The sequence below is a fragment of the Amblyomma mixtum genome, chromosome 7 (assembly GCF_055824585.1).
Source record: "Amblyomma mixtum isolate Tamu chromosome 7, ASM5582458v1, whole genome shotgun sequence".
Lineage (NCBI taxonomy): Eukaryota > Metazoa > Arthropoda > Arachnida > Ixodida > Ixodidae > Amblyomma > Amblyomma mixtum.
In genome coordinates, this window is record NC_143018.1 from 121,426,165 (window position 1) to 121,428,339 (window position 2,175).

Here is a 2,175-nt window from a genome sequence, read left to right on the forward strand (position 1 = left end):
AGGCCGATTGCCTTCTTATAAGCCGTTCGAATGATTACGTCCAGTTGGTTTAGATTGGTCTTCCTCATACGAAGTTACGGGGCCACGTACACTATCCTGCAGATGACAAAGGCCTGTATTAGTCTAAGGGTCTCCTGTTCTTGCATGCAGTTTTTATTGCTTGTGATCCGAGGTATCATACAGTTGATATGTTCGCACACCATTCGGAGCTTGGTGATCGCTGCTGCGTTCACACCCTTGTTGCTAATGAGCAGCCCCAAAATCCGTATTGTTTCCACCTCGGGAATAGGTGTATCAGGGACCGAGATTTCCAGCGATGCAGTATTCTCCTTCCCTCGCAGGACGAGGAGCTCCGACTTGTACGGGGAACAGTGCAGTCCGCATTCTTCTGCATACTTTTGAACCGTAGTGGCAGCCTCTTGGAGGGCCTCCTCCATCTGCCAGAAGTTTCCCTCCGTTGATGTCATCCGCGTAGAGGGCGTGGCGGATTCCCCTTATGGCATTAAGTTGTTCCGGCAGGTGCATGAGGGCAACGTTGAAGAGCAGTGGAGAAAGGACTGCACCCTGAGCCGTACCCCTGGTCCCAATGGGTATCGCCTCGGACCTCGTGTCGCTAATCCTGATGTGCGCTTGCCTATATTGCAAGAAAGTCTTGATATAATTAAAGGCACGCTTTCCGCAGTGAGTACCCTGTAGATTTTCCAGAATCTTTGAATGCTTGGTTGGTTGGTTGGTTGGTTGGTTGGTTGGTTGCGACTGAGAGAAGGATGAAAAGGAAATTGCACGGGCCTGCCAACTGGCTCAAGCCGAGCCACCACCGCTGCCACGTGCAGATAGAAGACTGTTGAAAGATAATAGGACAGAGTAAAAGAGAGAGTAAAGACGCGCGTCGCAACAACCGCGTCCGCCAGGACGGACGCTGGCTGCAAAAACAGATACACGGCCGCAGCCCCAAGGCTGCAAACCGAATGCCCCAGATATATATCTGTGGCATTCGGTTTGCAGCCTCACGTTGTCGAAAGCCCCCTTAAGATCTAGTGCCAGTATGGCCCTACTGTTTCGTTTGCGCGGGGGATCGATAACCTCCATCTTCAGCTGCAGTAACACGTCTTGGGTTGACAAGTGTGCCCTAAACCCAAACATTGTGTGAGGTATAGTATTGTGGTCTTCTATATACGTCTAAAGGCACATGTGTATCGCCTTCTTCATAAGTTTCCCGGCGCACGGCGTAACGAGATGGGCCTGAGGTTATTGATGTTCACCTCCTTTCCGGGCTTGGGAATAAAACTGACATCAGCCATCTTCCATGTCTTGGGTAACTGTCCCCTTTTCCAGCATTCGTTGATGTACTGCGTGAGATGTTCAAGCGATTGCCGATTGAGATCGACAAGCAATCCCTCCGTCACCCTGTCGTTCCCTGGCGCCGTGCCCCGCCTCATGGCCATAAGCGCCGCCTGTATTTCCCCGACTTCGAACTCTCTGTCGAGGTCCGGATTGTCCATACCCTCATAATTCCGTACTGGCTCGTTGTCTTCCACTGTACAGAGGTACTTGCTCGCGAGGGCTGCAACTAGCTGCTGGTCCGTGCCCGCGAAGCCGTGTAGGGCTCTCTTGAGGTCACGTTGCTGATCCCCGCGAGACTTGGAGGGCTCTATCAAACATCTCAGAAGACTCCACGCCACCTTGGTGCTAAGGTTGCTTTTCATGGAGTCGCATTTGGCCAACCAGTTGTTTTTGGCCGGGGATCGTGCATACTGTTCTGCTTGCAAGCTTAATTTCGCCATCTTGATCTTGAGCTTGCGGTTATGTTTTTGCCTTTTCCACCACCGTGTGAGACTTCTTCTGGCCTCCCATAGATGTAGTAGGTGGTTGTCAATGGCCGGGACTTCGTCTGATGTCTGAAGCGTACGTGTGAAGCGGTTCCTGACTCCCAGCGGCGGCTTAGCCCACTCCTCGTACTTTTCAATGGGCGCGTTGAGAGTAGAGTCTTCCGCCTGTCGGAACAACGACCAGTCCGTGAGCCGAGCATTCGCTCTCGGTTTGCGATGCTTATTGTAGTCGAGGCAGATCTTGAGAATGCAGTGGTCACTCCCTGAGGTTTCCTCCGTGTTGTGCCGATCATAGTTTCTCGCTCCTTTGATAAACGAGAGATCTGGACATGTATCTCTCGAGGCA